This window comes from Camelus ferus, chromosome 12 (assembly GCF_009834535.1).
Source record: "Camelus ferus isolate YT-003-E chromosome 12, BCGSAC_Cfer_1.0, whole genome shotgun sequence".
NCBI lineage: Eukaryota > Metazoa > Chordata > Mammalia > Artiodactyla > Camelidae > Camelus > Camelus ferus.
The window spans coordinates 17,017,342-17,038,348 of record NC_045707.1 but is presented as its reverse complement, the minus strand read 5'-3'; the positions used below and the strand labels follow the sequence as shown (position 1 = coordinate 17,038,348).

General features: G+C 52.1%; 1 protein-coding gene across 3 annotated transcripts in view; it reads right to left on the bottom strand.

Annotated features, from left to right (window-relative positions):
- SMIM41 (small integral membrane protein 41) overlaps window positions 1-21,007 on the bottom strand; it is a 100,947-nt gene that overhangs the window by 71,434 nt on the left and 8,506 nt on the right. Inside the window, exons 2-3 of one of the 3 annotated variants that reach the window (XM_032492900.1) lie at window positions 15,007-15,250; window positions 14,297-14,428 (exon numbers count right to left, since the gene is read on the bottom strand). The exons of 1 other annotated variant lie outside the window; for it this stretch is intronic. The gene's annotated coding sequence lies outside the window, so the exon portion shown is untranslated. Of the gene's footprint in view, window positions 1-14,296; window positions 14,429-15,006; window positions 15,251-21,007 lie in introns of those variants that run through there. One more of the 3 variants, XM_032492901.1, reaches the window with a different exon arrangement.

Sequence of the window (21,007 nt, the reverse complement as noted above, 5' to 3'; positions counted from 1 at the left end):
GAAAGGGCACTCCATGGGGCTTAAGACCCTCAGGGGAATCCATGGCCCCCAGCCCACACCCCTTAATGTGCAGAAGGGGAAACGGAGGCTTGGAAAAAAGTAGTCACTTAATCAAGGTCACACAGCGCCAAGCTGCCTCCCTGCCTCCCAAGTGGGGAGGGCCAGCCTCCCCATGCCAGAGGCCCCTGCCCAGGTCTGGGGCAGGTATCAGGGGCTCCATGGGTGGGGGGTGGGGGCATTGCTGGGCTCAAGGCCAGGCCTGGGATACCACAGAAGGCAGTTTCTGCCTTAGCAGGACGGGGAAGCCTGGAGGCAGGGAGGTAGCCTGTCCTCTACCTGGCAGACAGCATTTGTTACCTTATAAGGTGCTTTCTTCTCTCCCTCAAACAGCCTCTGACAGAACCAGGTGAGGCTGTGGGCGGAGGGGGCAGGGCCCGTTCCTGGAGCAGCGCTCTGCTCACCCACCCAACTGCCTGAGTCGCCCTCCCTGGGAGGGCAGGATCCAAAGCAGCACCCCCCCCCCCGGACCTGTCAGAGAAAGTCAGCCAACATGCAGGCCTGTCTGAGGACGCCAGCCTGGCCTGGGAGCCAGGACCCCTGGGTTCCCTCGCCCCTGTGGGAGGGGGTCGTCCACCTGCCCTTAACCTGCACCGTCTCCCTCTCATCCCAGATTTACAGCCAGCCTGGCTCTCCTGCCCCCTCACACTCACACACAGACATACACACAGCAGCCTGGGGGGCCTGGCCTTGGCAGGGGAGACGGGAGGTTTACCTACTGCCCTTCCCTGGGGGCAGTGAGCCTGGCTCTCCAAGGAGGGGCCCCAAGGCCTCTTGCCCCTTGCCCAGAGAAAGCAGGCTGGGCACTGCCCGGGAGTCCGGCAGGGCCATGTCTGTCTCCATCCTCAGAGGCATGGAAGGGCCTAGGACCCAGACCCAGTGGCTGGGAGGGGCAGCGGGGCTGTTCATTCACCCTGACTCTGAGTCAGGGGAGGTGTCAAGGGGGTCCCAGTGGTGGGCTGGACTGAAGCAGAGGGCCTGGGGTCCCACAGCTGGCACACGGCAGGCCACAGCGAACGCCCTATGAGGAGGTTTCAGGCTGGCCGGCCACTCACTAGCTGTGTAGCTGGGCAGCCACGAACCTCCTGAAGCCCTGGCTTCCTCTCTGTAAAATGGGAGTGACAGTTTCCTCCTCCTGGAGTTGTTTCAGGGCCCACTGGGTTGACAGTTTAGATAGTAACACACAATAGCCTGCAAATGGCCTTTAATGGGTGGCAGGGGAAGTGTCAGGGTGCCCACAGGGTCTCCAGCTATGTTTGTGGGTACCAACTCCATTCCAGCCCCTCCAGGGACACAGGGCCCTTAGACACTGAGGAACACCTTGAGAGGGGCTCCCAACACCACCAAGGAAAAGGCCCTGAGGACAGTACCCATGCCAGGCAGACCCCTCTGCCCCCAGGTTGCCACATCCTGGCCCCAGTGTCTCCGGTGCAGGCAGCTGTGTGTGTCCGAAGTGCCGCCAGGCCCACTGGGCCACACCCTGGTGACTCAGGGCTGTGGCATGCATCCTACCCAGCAGTGGGAGAACAAAGCCACCAACTCAGGGCCTCGGCATCCAGGCTGAGTCAGAGTGAACACACCCAGCCAGGTGCCCCCAGGGTCCCACCCCAAGGGATCTGCTGTAGATGAGCAGAGGCAGACCCTCACACTGATGAAAGGGGATGGGGTTAGGACTAGAGCTGGGGGCATGCCTGGGTGCAGCTGCCTGAGAGTCAGGAGCTGGGCCCAGGGAAGCCAGGAGTTCTCAGGCCCAGACCAGGACCACCAGCCCACCTCTGGCCCCCAGACTCCACTTGCCGTAGGGAGCAAAGCCACAGGCCTGGGGCCCAGGAGGCCAACTTCCTGGGAAGCAAAACTGGAAGGGAAGATAATGGAGGAGAGGGGAGATGCTTTCCATGAGGGCCGTGGGCCCCGATCAGTCTGGGTCAGGGACAATCTGTGGACACAGCCCCGACCCCGGCCCCCAAGTCTGGTCCTGAAATGGGTGAGAATTGTGACAAGGTGGGGATGCCAGGTCTTCCAGTTACCACTCTGGTTAAGGCCAATGAGGAGTGGTTTCCCAGGCTGAGCCTGGGAGTCAGGGTTGGCAGGAGAGGGGCCAGGGCTCACCCTGCTAAGACCCTGCCATCTCCCCAACCAGCAGTGACTCAAAGAAGGAATCGAGGCTCCCAGAAAAGGGTCCAGAGTGAGAGAGGAGGCCCAGGCAGGGAGACAGGGAGCTGGTAGGGGGCAGGAGAACTGCATTAACTGGCAGGGAGGAACCCCAAACCCCAGGCCCAGTCCAGTGTGAAATGGGGTCCCTGTTTCAGCCGATACCAGGCTCTAGAGTGGGGCTCAGCTGCAGAATGCTGTCTCACCAGGCCCCAGCCTGGGCGCAGAGGGAGGAGGGGGTCCTGCCACCATCTGGGGCCAGAGGACCCAGTCTTCAGCCAAGGCCATAGCTGAGAGCAGCCCATCAAGAAGAGGGCAGACAGACTCAGCAGGACACCCCAGGGCAGACAACCAGATTCCCCAAAACCCTGACTAGGCTGTGACCATGCCTGGCCCTAACATGGAAATCCTGACCCCAACCTAACTCTGCCTGTGTCAGATCCCACAGGCCCAGGCTGGGAGTTGAGTTGGAAGGGCAGGGGCTGGGGACAGGACGGACCCCCCAGTAAGAACAGCAAGTACTCAGCTAGCACCGTGAGCCCAGGCACCCAGTGACCCCCTGTTAGAACTTGTATGGGGAGTGGGGGTCCTCCAGACTCTGAGCCTGGCCTGGCATGCCTGGCCTCCCAGCAGGGATGGGGGTCTACTCAGAACAGTCCTGGTGCCCATCGTGCCCGGCCACAGCAGCACAGCCCCCAGCCCACTACCCCAGACTCCAGGGTCCAAGGTCCAGGGTCCAGGGTCCCCGTGCCTCAGGGGAGGGGAGTCAAACCCAGGCCCCTGGGATTGTGCCAATGTCCCCCAGGCAGCCCCAGCACCCCCTCCTAGCACTCCTACCCACCGCGCCTGGTCTCTAGGCACAGCAGGCTGAGTTTGAGGCCCTCCCTCTGCAGTCTGGGGAAGAGGGAGCAGGGCTGCCTGGCTGGCATCAGCCCCCACCTCCCTCCCCCAGGCCCAGACTGCATTCCCTGCAAGCCAGGACCTGCCACTCAGGTAAACACGCGAGCTCAGCACCCTCCTCCACCATCCTCCCAGCCTCCGAGGGGGCCACTGCAGCTCCATGAGCAGGTCTCTCTGTCAGCTCTAGCCTGAGCTGCAGTCTCTACCACAAGACTCCCCATGACCCTTCTCAGGCAGGCCCAAGCACCCCAAACTCCTCCAGCCTGCACAGCCTTCTCTCACCCCTCAGCCCTGTGCCCCAGAGACCCCGCACCCACGGTGGCAGGACAATCCACTCCGGAGTGGGTCCTCTCATTAGCCTGCCAGTCCAGCAGACCCAGCCCAGAGCGGGACAGTCAGGGGCTGCAGCCACACGCCCCCCACCACTGTGGTCGTAACTCATCACACATCATATAGGAGGGTTAGGACGCAAATTCCCTTGTCCCCCAGACTAAGATTCACCCCAGAAGCCTGGCTAAGTGTCTAGGGCATCTGGAGGCAGGGGGAGCTAGAGAGAGGCAGGGGACTCGGGATGCATAAGGCAGGGCCAGGGCCTCCCCAGACTTCAGGCCTGCAAGTTCTTGCAGGCATCCAACCTGATTCCCTACAAGGCAGTCCAAAGGGAGAAGGAGCTTTTCCTCCTCTCCATCCCTCCAGGTACCAGCTAGGTCTCTGGCCTGGTGCCCACTCCGCTCCACCCAACCCCTGCTGGTCTCCCTGGCTCTGGCCCTGTCCCCCACCCCAGCCCCCATGCTTAGCAGAGGGCTCTGGGCCTCCCTGCTCCAGGTGTCTGGGCTGCCCAGAGTCTACCAGAAGCTCCCTGCTGCCTGTGGAATTCACCACGAGACTGTCACTAGCAGTTAAGGACCTCTGCAACACGTCAACCCATCCCAGCAACCAGACCCCCACTGCCCTCCACCTGACCCTTCCCGGAGGGGTCACCAGGGCCCCTGATGGTCCCCAGAGAGGCCCTGCAGTTTCAGCCTCCCAGCTTTGCTGGGCTGCCCCATGGCCTGGAGCACCCTCCTCTCCGCTTTCATGTAGAGAGCAAATCCTGCCTGTCTCTCAAGCATAGCACAAGGGTGCTCCCCACTATCCCCAAGAGGATTCCCTCTCTCGGAAGCCCAGAACTGCACTCTTTCTGATGGCACATCCACCTCCCGTCCTGCAGCTTTCTGGTGGGTCTTTGCCACCCCCAATCTCCAGCTTCCTGAGGGAACAGACTATCCTATCACAACCCTCCCTCCCTGGCGTGGTAGGCAGGAGACAACGCTGTGATCTTCTCTGCCACCTCCATCCCACCCCAACCAGCTTCAGGCCACTGGAGGGGGCCAAAGGGAGAGGGGAGGGGAGGAGGGAGGGGTCTCAGCTGGAGCTCCAGTTCTCATGACAGTCTTGTGACAGTGGTGTTATTGTCCCCATTTTACTTACAGGGTCTCTGAGGCTACCACAGGGTGACTGCCCAAGTGGCAGAACGGGATTTAGACCTCAAAGCCCACCCTCCAAAGAACTGAGGACCTGTCCCAAGCGGGTGTGGAGGTGAAGTACCCTGGGGAAGGGCAGGGAAGGTGGCAGGGCCAAGGCCAGACTTTCACCTAAGTCCTTGTAACCCTACAGCAGGATCCTCAGGCCTGGTCGGGGGCAGCCAGGACCCCAGGCCACCTCCACCGCAGCCCATTAGGTGACTGATGCCCAGCCCCGCGCCCCGTCCCGCCCCTGCCCCTACATGCACATTCCAAGCCGCGTGTGCAAACCCAGCACCGCAGCCCCTCCACCGCGGAATGCACCCACGCACCTCCTCCCCGCCCCCACTTCCGCCCCCGCCGTACACACCCAGACCGTCCCGACCGGCTGGGCCAGCCCTGCCGCCTCCCAGAGAGGCTCCAGAGGCTCCCCGCCCCCACTTGGAGCCAGGTTGAAGGGATTCCGTGGGGCAGGAGCGCCCCCAGCTGACCAGTGTGGGAAAGGCAGGGCACAGGGGCCCAATCCAGACCCCAGGCTAGTAAGAAGAGTCTTGTGTGCCCCCTGGTCCCTGCCCTCCCACCATTCCTTGACCTCCTTGAGCACCCAGGGCCAAGTCAGGAGGAGTGGGCCACGAGCAGAGGAGAGGAAAGGGCAGCCCTGAGGACCACAAGAGCACAAACAGGGAAGGGAGGAACAGCAAAGCCGAGGCAGATGGATGGCTGGAGCATAGGTTTCCACCTTGGAATTGGTGATGGATTAGCCGGGCTGGAGAAGGGAGAATAGAATGGGCCTCCCAGATTCCTGGCACCAGGAGGATGATGATGGAGACGCAGGTGAGGACAGGTCTGGGGTGGCAGCTGAAGGACCCATCTTAGACATGTAGACCTGGAGCGACCTGAGGGACGTCCAATGGAGACCAGCAGGACATGGACAGTCTGAAGCTCTAGAGGGTCTGTGGACATGCATGGGGGCAGGGACACCCATCCCAGCGCTGCTCCCCTCTCCGGTTTCTGACCTATCCTTGGGTCAGAAGTCTCTTCTCAAGATGGGCTTGGTGTGCATTAGCTGCTCCGAGGGTCCCTTCCTGCCCTTGTATGTGTCATTACCCACCCAGCCTCTCTCCGCCTGGGCCTCAGTGCCCTGCAGAGCCCTCCTGAGAACACACTGAGCACTCAGTGTTAAGTCCCGTTTGCTGAGCACATAAGACCTGTAAGGGTCAGAGAGGTTAAGTAACCTGCCCAAGGTCAAACAGATAGATTGGAACAGAGGCACGTCCAACCGCAACCATATGCCTGGCATAGTACGAGGCCCTTTGTGAGCTGACTCCTGCCTGCTGGCCTTTCCAGACCTGGCTCCAACGTGCCTTCTCAGTGAAGCTTTTTCCTACCCACTTGGCTGAGTGAGATGCTCCTTCTATGTGCTGACAAATATGACACTTTTCATTCATTCATTTACTAAATAATCACCATCTACAATGTTCTCGACACTGGATTACCTCTGTGGGCAAGCCCAGGATCTCTCTCCTCATGGAGCTTACCTTCCATTGGTGGGGGCAGGGCGCGGTGGACATTAAACAAATATGTACAACACTGTTGGGGCCATTTCATGGGGGTGAAACCCCTGCAGGCGCCCCGGGCCCCACTCTCAGAAGGAAGCCGCGCTTGGGTTCCTGCTCTGCTGTCCCTGTCTTGGAATTCTCAAAACTTTTTTAACAAGGGGCCCTCCTGTTCATTTGGCATTGAGCCTGCAAATTACATAGCCAGTCTTAAACAGAGTGTGTTAGATGATAGTCACTGTGGAGAAAAATAAAACAGGAAAGGAGAATGGGGGTGACAAGGAGGAGAGATTATACATTTCAGTAGGAAGATCAGGAAAGATTTCATCAGAAGGTGATGTTTAGTGAAGACTTGAGTGAGGTAAGAGCGCCGGCCGCCCAGCTATTTGGCCATCATGGCTGAGGACAGGGCAAGGGCAGAGGGCTGGGGTGGGAGCCTGGCTGGTGTAGGGGGAGAGGCGGAGAGGAAGGAGGCCAGGGTGGCCAGAGTGGGTGATGGACAGAAGGCTGGTAGAAGGGGAGGCAGAGTCACCCGGGCCCCGGAGGCAGTGTCAGGACTGGGATTTACTGTAAGAGAGACAGGGAGATACAGGAGACTGGTGACCAGGGAGCTGAAGTGATCTGACTTGAGGACTCACCAGGAGCCTCCCAGATCCGCGTTGAGGAGAGCCTGCCAGGCAAGGGCAGAGGCGGGAAGACCACTCTAATGCTTGCTTGGCATCCCTGTGACTTTCTTTTTTCCCCAGTAGACCTGGTGGACTGGGGGTGGGGAGGGAGAGTAGAGGCATCAGGGGTGATGCCCAAGTGTCTGGTTTGGGTAGCCAGGTGAGCAGAGGAACTATTCCACGAACCAAGACAGGGACCACCGGAAGAGGGCGAGGGGAGGAGGGGAGATGAGGGACCGCGACCGCAACTTTCATCTAAGAAGCTGACCGCAAGCCCAGCCAGGGTCAGGGTCCACTACAGATACCCACACCACAACCACCCTCAAGCTCATCCATTCCTAGACGCTACCTTCTCCTCCCAGTCCCCTCACACCTCCCCAGCCCTTCCGGTCCCTCTCAGGACCTCAGGGAGATGAGGGCTCCAGCAATAGTTAATCTGCATTTCACTTGGAAATGCGACCACCAGGCAGGGCTGCCTAGTCTAGCCTTCAAAAAAAGTCCCCTCTGCAGCATCCGGTGTGGCAGGTGCCATCAGCTTGCACACCTCTGGGGCCCAGGAGCTCGCTGTCTCCCTAGGAAGCCTTGCCCATGCTTAGACAGCTCAACCAGCCACGGTCCACCTCCCTGGAAGGCCCCGCCTGGTCTTTTCTGAAGCCACATGGAACACAGTGGCTCCCTCTTCTGTGACATGGGGGCAAGTGGAGGGAGAAATCGCTTACTAAGCACCTGCTCTATGCAGGCGTCTGAGGTGAAAGGTGAGCCACAAGCCGGGATCCCTGTGCACAAGGGTCATAACAAGACCTTGCAATACAAACTGAAAAGAAAAAGAATAGCGAATTTTATCAAGCACTTGCTATGTGCCAGACACTGTTCCAGGCACTTTATGTGAAATAAAATCATTCTGTCTTCAAAACTGGGCTCTGTTCATTATCTGCACATATGCATGGGCCCACAGTCCTGCAGACACTATGGTAAACCAGAGTTTACGCTCAGGGAAGCAGGAAGCTGGAATCTGCAACTAATTGCCTGTTTTAAGTGTCGGCCAGAGTTTCCCTTCTCAGTTTAAAGGATTTCTCTCTTCCATCATCTCCAAAACACAAAATGCTCTCTTCTCCCCAAAATGGCCTGAACAGTTAGGAAGGGGCACAGTCCTGTAGCGCCATCTAGGGTCATAAATATGAATTGCAGAAGTTTAAGTGCAGTCGAAGGGGACCCCAGCCCTCTTGTAGGGACTTAGAGGAACTAACTGGGAAAAAGATCATACTAGAATGTCAAGCACCAACCACCTCCCACCATCGGTGTGTCATCGGTGCTGTAGTGATGACTGCACTTCTGATCAAGTTGCTCATCAGGAGACAGCTCGCTATGGAACTGTGTCCCTAAAACATGGTTATTTCTTCAGGGGTCCCAAGCCCTTTTTTGTAGGAACACAGGTGACTTTAAGTGTTCTTAAACCTGATGCTCTGACAGATGGCTTCATACAGTCCCTGAGCACTGTTAAATTGTCCATGTGTCTGGAGTTAGGTAGGCTTGAAACGGAGGCGTTATGGGGGATGCATGTGAGGGGGCGTCACTCACAATGTTGGCAATATTCTTTTGCTTGGAGTAGTAGGTACATGGATGTTCATTTTATCATCTGTTAAACTTTGTATGTAATTTTTTACAGATATGAAATCCTTTATTTAAAATGTATTCATTCTTTTAGACAAACTTCCCAGTGTTTGAGGCTAACTCTGTTATCACCCAGTTGTACAGAGGACCCACAATGAACCCCAAGCAGCCCTGGAGGCAAGGCTGGCAGGGAAATCTCAGTTTTTGGCCCCACCCCAGCCACCCAGAGAATAAAACCAAGCCCCAAGTTCAGGAAGCTGCATGCAGCTCTATCCTGAGAACGCTAACCCTTGAGCTACCAAAGTTTAATATGCAAGAACTACAAGGTGTATTTCACTCATTTGAAAAGTCATCAGTAAGTACTTACTATGTGCTAAGCACTGTGTGAAGTGCTGGGAGTCCAAAAGTGAGCTGGATGTGGCTCCTTCCAGCAGAGAGGTGACTCTGTCAGAAATGAGTCCTGACCATAAAAGACAATGGGATAAGATAAAGAGTGGGAGATGCTGTACGAGAGACATGGGGACGAAATGATCACTTTCTCCTTGGAAAATCTGGGAAGGCTGCTAGAAGGAAGAGGCATAGAGCTGGGCCTTTAAGAGCACTAGAGATTGAATTTTTTGAGAGGAAGACACTTATTCTGGAAGAAGGGAAAAGGGTCAGGAAAAGCCCAGAGGGAGAGGATCCAAGGGTAGGTTTAGGGAACAGCAAGAAGGAGATGGATTTTAAAAAAGAAATCCTGGATTCTCAGGCTGGACAGGTAGCAAAGTTCCCATGGTGACAGGCCTGGAAGGAGTTTAGACCTGACTCAGGGGGAGTGGGGAGCCATGGCAGATATTTGAGCAGGAGAGTTGCAGCTGTGTCCTGGGTGGTGGGATCAGGGAGCAACTGGAGGCAGGAAGAGCACTAAAGCTGACCAGTGAGCCTGAGCAGGGAGGAGTGAGCAGAGGGAGAAAGGAGTGCCCCTCGGGTCTGTCTCTGTCAGTGAGTCTGCCGTAGGTGAGGAGTCACGTGGCAGACCTTCCCTGGCCAGAGGAGGTGGGAATTAACTAGCCCAAAGCCAAGGCTGCCCAACCCTTTCCTGCCTGACTCCATTCACCCCACTCGGTCCTCCTGTTAACATCTTCCCTGCATTCTCAGCCCCATGCCACCTTCAGTCTTCCAAGCACACGCTGAGGGAGGCAGACATCTCAGCATGCACTGAGCACCTGGTGTGTGCACAACACCCACTGGACCTTGAGGGGCCACAAGAGACACAGGACAAGAAGCCCAAGCCCCCTCTCCCCTCCCCACCCCCGCAGGAGCTTACATCTCCAGGCCAGGAGGGGCTCCATAGGAAAGCTGCCTCTACAAGGTAGAGCTTTTAGGAGCCACAGAGCCCTCTCCTCCCACCCAAAAAAAAATCCCCCCACCCATCTACTCACTCAGGAACTGGTCTCACCTGTTAAAGAGACGCATTGATTAGGTCCAAAACTTTAGTCTTTCTAGTGGATTGAATGGTAGCCCTCAAAATTATGCTCACACCCCAGAACCTGTGAATCTGACCTTGTTTGGCAAAAGTGTCTTTGCAAATAAGATTAAGTTAAGGATCTTGAAGTGAGACCATCCTGGATTATCCAGGTGGACCCTAAACTCAAGGGCAAGTGTTCTGATCAGATACAGAAAAGGAGGCATGATCAGATATAGAAAAGGAGAAGGAGTAGGCGGTGTGGAAGTGGAAGCAGAGATTGAAGTGATGCAGCCACAAGCCAGCCATTATTATTATTATTATGATGCACAGAGAGGTTAAGTGACTTGTCCAAGGTCACACAGCTTCTGAGTGGTGGATCTGAGATCAGTGCCAAGGTTCCCACCGGAGCCCTGGATCATTGCAGGGGCCCCTCCCATCAGGGCTAAGGGCACCCTGCTTTGCTTCTCTCAAAGCATTGCTCCACTTCCTTCCTTCTGAAGACAGCCTTGTAACCACCCCTTTCTGCCCCAGCTGCGGGGAAACTCGAGTCAACACTGACACTCAAGTACAGCAGTGGGATGACCCTTCATGGCCTCCAGTTTTGTTTTCCTCCCGAGGTAAGAAAAGGGGCCCTCATCTTCTATTTTATCTTTAATAAGAGCCTGCTTCTTTCTAGAGAGAACATGGGAGGCAGCATGTATTAAAGACGTAAAAGTCAGAGCAACACAGAGGACTAAAATGCTGGGTTCACAGGAAACAGAGATTGTAAAAGGCTGGCCGAGCCACCACAGAGGCTGTGATTAAGCCTCAAGGCCGCCAGGGTGGAAGAGGAACTCTGACCTGTTACTATCTGCAGGAAGCAGACACTTTTCTCATGGGAACAGACTTTTTCCCTTATAATAAACTCTAGTGAAAATTGCTCACATGGCCCTTGGTATAGGGAACGCTGAGTGATATGACTATGTCCTGAAAAACCATTTTTGGAGCAAAAGGAAAGCATATTTAATGTGACTGTTGGCCAACGTCAAGGACACTGAGGGCACTCAGGGAGGGTCCTCCAGGAGGGAGACCAGGGTGGTCCAAGGATAGACTCTCCCATGACAGGGGCAGAACTCAGAGACCCGACCTGGATGGATGGCTCAGCCCTTCAAAGCCATGCCTGAAACACCCACTGCTGGCTTTTGGTCCCCAGGGCAGAGTCCACTCCTGTGTCTGCAAATCTGCTCCCAGCTCGGTGCCCTTAACAGCTGAGCTGGTTGGCAGGGTGGGCAGGTGGATGGCAGGGGCCAGCGCCCACGCCCCGTCACCCAGTGGGGCAGGCACTTCCTGTGTCCCCCAGTGTCTGCTCTCCCCTTCTGTAGATGCAGTGGGGCCCTGATCTGTCGTTGGGCACATGGGCACCCTTACTGCCCAGAGACAGTAAGTGGTGGGTGGAGTTGCCTCAAATCCAGGTCTACCTGTCCCAGAGTCCTTGCTCCCCTGACAGAAATGAGAATTGTCACCACTGAACCGATGCAGACCGACTATTCCTTTAGCAGGAGAAACCCATGTCTGTGCCAGATGCCTTGGTTAGCTCCCTGGGGTCTGAGCTCCGACCCCCAGGTCTGGGTGACAGTTGTGACAGTCAGCAGGTCTCACAACGTGCATCTGGGCTTTGCAGCGCTACTGGGCCCTTGTTCCCCCAACAACACTGAGTGTGGGACGCGGCAGGGACCCCTGGAAGAAGGGCCTTTGCATGGGCAGTGACCCCAGGCTACCGTTAGCTGCTGCAATGTTTCACACCACTTCCAACTTAGTAGCATAAACAGCATCCAGTTTATTGTGTTAGCAGAGTCCGTGGGTCAGGGCTTTCAGACATGGTGTGTGTTGGGGACAGAGGCTGGGACATTGGTTGGGAGGATTCTAGCAGCCAGGAGGGTGGCTCAGAAGGACGTCTGGGGCTGGAATCATCATCACTCCAGCTTCTTTCCTCACATATCTGGACTGGATGATTCAAAAGCTGGCCTCGGCTGCAGGATCTACACGGGCCTCTCCCCGTGGCTTCTCACAGCATGCTAGCTGGGTCCCAAGAGGAAGTGTCCAGAGAGCGACATCGGGAAAGCGCCATTCCCAGGGACCCAGGCCAGCACTGCCTGGCTTTCAGGACCTAACCTTAGAGGGCACGTGGCATTGTGCCCTCTGTGTCTATTGGTAAAGCGCTCTCAAGCCCAGCAAAGGGGAGGGGACACAGATCCCACTTCAATGGGAGGAGGGTCAAAGAATTTTAAACTGCCACATCCCATAACATCTGAGGGTACCTCCTCCACGGCTTACCTGTATGATTTCAGGGTGTTTTAACATCAAAAATTAACTCCCCCTCATAGACATAGAAAACAAACTTATGGTTAGCAGAGTGGGAAGTGGGGGGGACGGGATAAATTGGGAGTTTGAGATCTGCAGATATTAACTAATATATAGAAAACAGATAAACAACAAGTGTATACTTGTATAGCACAGGGAACTATAGTCAATGTCTTGTACTAGCCTATGGTGAAGAACATGAGAACGAATGTATGTATGTTCTTATGTGACTGAAGCACTGTGCTGTACACCAGAAACTGGCACAACATTGTAAACTGACTGTACTTTAATAAAAACATATTTTTTTAAAAAAAGGAAAGAATGGAAGTTGGAGGAAAAAAAAAAAACTCCCCTTCCCACAGCTGATGCCTGAAATTCCCCAGGAGAGTTTAGTCTTTGACCCTGAAGGGACTTTATCCTAAAACAAGTCCTCTGGCCCCAGCACTGTACTCTAGACTTGACACTTCTTGTGCTTTAGTGTCCGTGGGTGGGCTCACCAGATCTTTTCAGAGAACAGCAGTAGCTAAGAGAGGAGGAGGGAGCACCTGGGCCATTGTGTTTCCCTAAAAGTCCATCCTGACTGGATGCCTGGGAAAGGGGGTAAGGAGAGAAGGGAGGTCTAAGATCGGGGGGGGGTAAACTTGGCAATATCACCATTCAGTCAGAGGCTGGTCCTCCCGCGAGCTTCTGACTATCCCCCCACCGCCCCCACTATCCCACGGGCTTCTGAGAACAGGACTCCCGTCCAGCCTTGTAGCTCTGAGGGTCCCTTCCCACCTCCTATCCCCTAATCTGCTGTGGCCCTCTCTCTTTTAGAGCCAAATATCTGTTTTAGAAGTTGATTGAACATTCTGTTTTCCATTCAAACCAGCCTCCTCTGTATGCCTACTGCGCCAGCACTGCAGAAACAAGCCAATCTGGGTTAATAAAAGAGGGTCTGGGGGAATTCAGGGAATTAGGTGCTTATTAAATCATGGGTGGAACAGGTGGCAGCTGGAGAGGCAGGAGGCTTCCAGTGGAATTGCTGAGTTCAAGGACATACCAACACACCACTGTGTCACCATCCACAGATGACTAGATTGTGGTACACACACACACACACACAAACACACACAATGGAATACTACTCAGCCATAAAAAAGAATACAATAATGTTATTTGCAGCAATGTGGACAGACCTGGAGATCATCATACTAAGTGAAGTAAATCAGACAGAAAAATACCATATGACACCACTTATACATGGAATCTAAAAAGGAAAGTTACAAATGAACTTACTCATTTATAAAAGAGAGGCAGATTCACAGACATAGGAAAGAAACTTATGGTTACCTGGGGGAAAGGGGGTGGAGAGGGATAAACTGGGAATTTGAATTTGCAGATACTAACTGCTATATATAAAACAGATAAGCAAAAAGATCTTACTGCATAGCACAGGGAACTATATTCAATACCTTGTAATGGCCTATAACGACAAAGAATATGAAAAGGAATACATATATGTATAAATGAATCACTATGCCATACACTAGAAATTAACATGACAAGGTAAATTGACTATACTTCAATTAAAAAAAAAAGAGCATGTTAATATTTAGTAGGTCTACATGAGTAGGGTGTGAAAAAGAACAGAAAAGTTGAGTATATAAAAAAGCAGTGTTTTCCAAGCTTCTCTGATGAATTTAAAAAAAAAAATGATTTGCTGTGGCTGACACTGCCACCACCATGACTACTATCCGGTGCCCAGGACTGTCATGACTGGACACTGGGACAGAGAGACCAGACCTGACCACCACCTTCCCACAACCTTGCTCTCAGCAGAGACAGCAGCAGGAAGACAGTCCCCATCACACCTCCGCCTTCCAAATCCTACACAAGCGCGTCTGTCTGGCTGCACCTAATGCACTCTAGCTGCAAGGGAGTCCAAGAAGGGTGGTTTCTGGCCTTCTGGCCTCCGCACTGCAAAAGCCACACTGAAGGAGGACCGAGTGGAAGCTGAGATCCAGTGCACAGTATGCAGCGCAGATGACATGGTAGGAGTTGGTGTCTCCCCCCTCCACACCCCTGCTGCCGTCAGAAGTTTGGGTCTCTCACTGCCAGCATGTGTCCTCTGGTTTATTTTTCTTTCCATTGTTGTGCCACCTCTAGAGCCATCAATCGCCCCGTGGACTTCCTGGCCTCAGCAGGTTGACGTCCTCTCTGTTGGGAAGTGGAAGGAGATGGGGTGGCTGGCTTCCTTTCCCATTAATATCCCCCAAAGGCCCATTTATTCCATATACAAATTTCTTTTTCTTTTTGCATAAAAGGGAATTACCTCTTCTAAGAGAAAATGGTTAACTCTCCAACTGACTTGGACTTTCCCTTGTGGCTCACTAAGGAAGGTACTTAAGACGCGGGCCTTTCCAAGGATGGAACTTCCCCACACAGAGTCCCCCCACCTCCCCGCCTCTCCCTCCCTCCGTCTTTCCCTCTCTCCCTCTCACTCTCCCTCCCTCTCCCTCCCAACATGGAGCATCTCCCTCAAGAGCCTCCCTGCTGTGCCTTCCTTCCTTAGGCTGCAGGTCCCAGACCTGGAGCCTAAACAGCGTCCCCACCTTCAGTGGGGCGGGGAGAGGACGCTACACTTCGCTGCCTATCCCTACGCGTCCTGCGGAGGGCGTGGAGGTGATGGGAATGCTTGGAGGACGTAAGGTGCAGTCCCGACTGACCTCCCTTGACGCCAATCTTCCCATTCAATTCCATTTCAGGACTCCCACTAGAGGGAGCTAGACACCCACCAGTCCCTTCCAGGTGGCTCCAGCCTAGAGGAACATCCGCATCTCCCAGGGACAAGAAGTTCAGACGAATGAGATTCACAGGAAGAGCATTTCCACATTTGCAAGGCACCTGTCATGCTCCAGAGGTCATCAGGTCCCCATTATTCTGTCCAGAATCCTTCATTTCTTCCTGGTCCCCCAGGGCCCACTGGCATCAGAAGAGAAGGGGTCTGGACTGGATTACTTTCTTTGATTCAGAGCTTCCCTGTGAAGAAATGAGGGGTCTTTCAACTCCCCTGGCATACTTTCAGGGTGCCTTGGGATCTTAGAGGAGGGAATTTAAACTGAGACAGATGACCCTCCCTCACTCCGACCATTGCCTAAGGGGTGTGGCTGGGGTGGGGGAAACATGGTAAAGGGAACACGGGAGAGGAGAGTTTTGCTGTGGTCTCCTTAGAAAGTCGTTTCCTCGCCCTCCTAGGAGAGCCTCCCAAACGTGTGTCCTCTCTCTCACCCTCACTCTCTCCCAGGATCTGGAGAGGGAAGCTACAGCCCTGGGAGCTGCTATGCCCTCTTGGGCCACACGGGGGCGCTATCTCAGGCAGATGCTGCACCCCACCTGCCTGGAGAGAGACCAGACTCCCCCAGGCCTTGAGAGGCTGAGGCCCCATCAAAGCAGCCCTGGGGGCCAGTCTCCCTCTTCACTGTCCAGCTGGTTGAGCTGAGAACCCCCCTTGACTGCTCAGCCCCGTGGGAGTGAGGTGCGCCCTTGCAAATGGAAGTCTCCTGCTAACTCCAGGATGCTTCCCAGGATTGTGTTCCCCAGTCTCTCCAGACCCACCCCCAGCCTCGGCCCCTGGGCAACCTACTGGGCTAGACCGGTGTGTTGTAGGGGGAGGGGGGACTGCAGACAGGAGGGAAGCACAGCTGCACTCACAGAGAGGGAGACAGACTGTCACCAGAGTGCTAAGCGCTATGTCCAGCTGTGCTAAGGGTAGTGTGTGTGTGGTGCCGGCAGGTGTGGGGGCCTGGGGTGGGTGCTACAAAGCCCCAAACAAGAGCAGTGCTCGAGGGAGGGGAGGAGGGTATAACTCAGTGGCACAGAGTGCTTGTTTAGCATGCATGAGTTCCTGGGTTCAATCCATTAATAAATAAAGTAGAACACGCAAAGAAAAAAGAAAACCTTAAAAACTAATAAAAAGTTTTTTAAAATCATTAAATGTTAAAAGAAAAAGCAGTGTTTGAACACTAAGCATGGGGTGATGTAGGTAAACAAGGGGCTCCGGGCTGCCCCATGAAGGCAGGCGAGTCACAGGCAGGAGCTGGTGTGGTGACAAGATGGGAGGTGCAGCTGGACAGCTAGACAGGGGTGGGGAGGAGATGTAAACTAGGTTAAGGAGACTGGACTTTATCCAGAGAGAAATGGACAACCAGGGAGGTTTTAGGTGGTAATGTGATCACAAAGCATCCAGTGATGGGAATGTTCTATAACTGCACTGTCCAGTATGGAAGCCACCAGCCACATGTGTCTGTTGAGCACTTGGAAATGTGGGTACTAAGACTAAAGAATTGAATTTTTAAATTCTATTTAATTTTAATTAATTTAAATAGCCATACTAGCCATGTAGCTAGTGGCTACAATATTGATCAGTGCAGCTCCAGAGGAAGGACTGGAAGGAAGACAATTTGGAGGCAGGGACACCAGTTAGGAGGCTGTGGAAATGGTCCAGGTAAGAGAGGATAAGGTCCTGAAGACAGTGGCAAGGAAATGGAGAGTAGGACAAGGATGCTAGAGATAGTTAGTAACTAGAACCAGAAAGTAAGTTGTGATGAACTGCAAGGGGGGACAGAAGGCGGGAGCACCTGGGAGGACTCCCAAGGTGGCCTGGGTGATTGGATGCTTGCTGTATCATCCCTGAGAACAGGAACCCAGGGTGAACAGACATGGAGGAGATGACAAGTTCAATTTTGGACAAGTGGAAATTGAGATGCCTGGGACCTCCAGCTGTCTGGGCATCTAGGAGGCACATCTGTATGTCGCTCTGGTGCTCAGGAAAGAATTCAAGCTGGAGATAGAGACTGTCAATCACTAGCGGTCACAAACTGGCAGCCCATGGGCCAGCTTTCACCACAGATGGAAGTTGGGATTGGCTCACACTATTTTTCAATAGAGCCTACATTTAAAAATCAGTAGAATTTATACCATATGATCCAGCAATCCCACTCCTGGGCATATATCTGGAGAAAACTCTAATTTGAAAAGGCATGTGCACCCCAATGTTCATAGCAGCACTATTTACAGCAGCCAAGACATGGAAACAGCCTAAATGTCCATCAACAGACGACTGGATAAAGAAGATGTGGTGTATAAATACAATGGAATATTAGCCATAAAAAAAAAGAATAAAATAATGCCATTTGCAGCAACATGGATGGACCTAGAGATTATCATATTGAATGAAATCAGACAGAGGAAGACAAATATCATATGGTATCACTTATACGTGGACTCTAAAAAAAAGGATACAAATTCTATTTACAAGCCAAAAACAGATTCATGGACATAGAAAATAAACTATGGTTACCAAAGGCAGGGATAAATTAGGGGTTGAGGATTAACAGGCATACATTTCTGTGTATAAAATAGATGGACGACAAGGACCTACTGTGTAACACAGGGAACTATATTCAATTTCTTGTAATAACATACAATGGAAAATAATCTGAAAAGCAAATATAAATATATATGTATGCATATGTATAACTGAATCACTTTGCTGTACACCTGAAACCAATATTGTAAATCAACTATACTTCAATAAAAAATGTAAAAACAGATCAGTAGAATTTATAAAAAATCTGGATTTCCATCTCCTCTTGAACAATCAGAAGACCTGACACCATCAGGCCTGAATCTCCTCATGTAACAGTCATCTCAAGTTGCGTAGCCCCCCTTCCTTAGAGGGGGACCCTACGTTTCCTGCCCAGCCCTGGTGGGCACTGTATTTGACCACCCTACGGTAGATTGTTTCAAAAGAAACTCACAACCATCTCCATCCCTCAGGCCCCTTTACAACATGACTTTGCCACTCCTTTCATCAAGAGTCTTTGAATTTCCACTATTTTGGTGCAGCCATGGAGCCAACATGACAACCTCCAGCCATAATCGCAGCAGAGTTACAATTAAAGTTCAGCATGTATAACATGATAAACTCAGATTAGTCTAGTAAAACATGACCGGTCTTTCAGCCAATGCAGCCAACTTCCACACCTTGGCCACTTGGTCCCCACTCCTCAGCCAATAGCGCAGGCCACTGACCCTAGTGTCTAGGTCAGTTCATTTTAGGCAACAAGGCTGTGGACCGGCTGTAGAGATTGGTAAAAGCAAAGCAAGCAAAATAGCTGTTCAGGGAAAGGGCTTCCTTTGTCACAGCCATGCTAAAGGGAAACCACCCAAGATCTGTTGCGTCTTAGGAACCACAGGGTATGGTGAACTTTGGGTAAAATAATTGTGGCAAAATGGAAATTCTGAAATCACATTTGCAACCTGTATAAAATTCTTGTACATATTTGGCCATTTCTCCACGCAGAGATTTGTTTCACATAAGTAGTAGTTCCGAAATGTGTTTTTTAAAACCCTCTTTGGGGAAAAAAGTGAATTTAAATTTAGTAATGTGGCATTACAGTCCTTGGAAATAAAATTAATTTTATACTGTTGTTCTGACAAAGCAAAGGAAATGCGTTGTCTGAAGAGACATGAGCTAAGTTTTGGTTTTGTTGTTTTTTTTTTTCCAAAATTGTTCTTCTCTTCCAAAGAGAAGGTTTTAAAGGATTCCCCAAAGCATGTTGGTTGGAATGGTGGTCCCGTGGGATGCTCCTTTCAAAAAAGGAGAAGGAGGGGGAAAAATAATTCTTTGGTCAGATCTGCTGGGAAGTGCTCTGTGCTTCTCTCTGATTCATCATAATATTGGCATATTAATGCTTCTTACAAGAACTGCAATAGAGAAACCTCTTTAACTTTACTTAACACAAAGTTTCCCATATTTATGACCACAGAACCCTTTATTCAAGTAACACAAGACCTTTATTCAAGTTGCAGCCAGAGATGTTTCCATTAAAGTCCCTTGAGGCTGGAGGACCATGGAACCCACTTTTAAGAAACACTGCATTATAACTCAATCACTTTGCTGTACACCTGAAACTAACTTTATAAATCAACTATATTTCAATAAAAAAAATTTTAATTAAATAAATAAATAAATATAATTTAAACATTGAAAAAAAAAGGAAAAAGGAAACAGGAACACTGCCTTAGACATTGGGGGAGGGAAAGGGAGACATCGCCCCCTGCTTTCTACCAAATGGTTTTGAAATATTCATCATTTCTCTCAAATGGCAAAGAACGAAATATTGTTTCTACTTTTAATTCATTCCCCTACAGTTCCTGTAACATTTGGTATCTGATAGAGACATTTGAAATGAAAAGATACATTCAGATTTGGGAACCAACAGGCAGCGAGATGTTCCATCCGCCTGCCACCTGTGCATTTGAAGCGGTTTCTGCTCGCACTGATTCCACAACCTCTGGCCCGCCCTCCCAGGTGCTGGAGTGTGCTGTTCCAATCTTCAGCCAACCACACAGCTCTGCCCTCTCCACCCAGCTTGCACACAGTGGGGGAAAAATGTGCTAATCTGTTTTTTTGTTTGTTTGTTTTTGCGAACGCATGAAGAGTGATGTCTAAAGAACTGACAGTATGTGGCAAAATCTAAAAGATGAGCCTGACAGTATCTGAAAGTCTACCGACTAACCCTCTTAAACTTTGCTATCATTTCTCTAAAGGTTCCATTCACACCGGCAGCCTGTTATAGGATCAAACTCCAAGGTGCCTCAACTAGGTTCTAGCATGTCTCTGGGAGTTAACACATTTTTTTCACTCGAGAGAACTGAGGGGCTATGATGCATTTATAGTTTCTGCCTCCTCCCCACTCCGTGATCAAAGATGAAATTTAAGGGACGATGCTCTGCATTTAAAAATCTGTTTCCTCGCAGCCCTCTGTGTGCGGTGAATGAAATAGCAAGAACCCCTATCCTGTTGGAGCTGACATTTGAGCAGATGGCTCAGCCAGAGACGTTTCCAGCTAATATGGTGGTTTGTCATGAAAGCCAGTCCAAAAAGGAGGTATATCTACCTTTAGCTGGGTCGTTGTTTTGCAAGGAAGAGGTTCAAAGTCATGAAAACAGGTAGGTTCACATGAACTATCCACTGTGAGTAAAGAGATGCTGTCACGGGGGTAAAGGAGTTAGGCTGCCGCGGGGGAAAGAGACTCTGCAGAGAAATGGGGTGGGCCTGGAGCCCCAGGATCTCCCCCTGGACAGCAGAGGCACCACCATGATGGCCCTCTGAAGCATGGGGGAGCAGATCTGCACAAGGCACAGTGACTGCAAGAGGAACAGAGGGGACAGTAAAGAGCAAACATTAGGCACCCTCTTGTGGTAAAAGGCACCAAGTTAATTAAGTCACCGCACAGCTTGGAACCCTAACATGATCCCTCACAAAAATATATCTTCGTGGGGAGGGTATAGCTCAGTGGAAGAGTGTGTGCTTAGCAAGCACAATGTCCTGGGTTCAATCCTCAGTACCTCCACTGAATAAATAAATACGTAAGTCAATAAGTCAATCAATCAATTACCTGTCCCACCCCCCAAAAAAGCAAAAATAAAAATAAAAAAGAAAGAGCCCAGGGCCTGGGGGCAGAGAACCACCTGCTTCACCAGAAGATCTGAGGGGGCAGAGGCTGAGCCTGGGGATAGGAGGAGCAGAATGGGAATCAGAGCCAGAGGGGATCAGGGTCAAATGGTCAGGACAGAGGCTGTAAGGATGACAAGTGGCCGGGGCTCATGCTGTTGGGTGAGGCTGAGGGTAGTGGGAGGTTTGGGTGGGTGGGCAGCTTCAAGGGGCGGGGGGCGGTCCAGGAGACTCCTCTCCAACCTCCCCTCCCGCAGCCTCTCTGTAGAACTCGA